Here is a 465-nt window from a genome sequence, read left to right as displayed (position 1 = left end):
TCTCTTATAGCACAAAATTAACTGTGTGCAAATGCCTGGATGTCAGGATAGTGAAGGGAGCGACAAAAGGTGCTTTTGACTTCAGAAGTACTTCTGAAAGAAAATGACTATTGAGGGTTCTCTAACTTGTATATGAGGTTTCTAAATATGAAGAAATGAAACTACAATGATGAATAATTTCATAAAATAAATTTTATTTGATTTTATCCTAAGAGGTCAAACACTTCTTTTGGTGAAAACATCTGTTTTACTGAACTCTTTGTTTGGGTTATTATATGTAAATCAAAATTTATTTTAGTCAGTAGGTCTAATTGAACATTTATAGAAATGTGTATTTAGCTTGCTAACAGTAATCATCAGAGCTTTCTTAGTGTACAAGAATCCCTTTGGAATTACATTTTTCAAAATGAAAATCAGCCTAGGATGCTAAGTGGTTAAAATATTAGCTAGATTTAACACACACAC

The sequence above is a fragment of the Lynx canadensis genome, chromosome B3 (assembly GCF_007474595.2).
Source record: "Lynx canadensis isolate LIC74 chromosome B3, mLynCan4.pri.v2, whole genome shotgun sequence".
NCBI lineage: Eukaryota > Metazoa > Chordata > Mammalia > Carnivora > Felidae > Lynx > Lynx canadensis.
The sequence above is the reverse complement of the archived record's forward strand: the minus strand, read 5'-3'. Positions refer to the sequence as shown.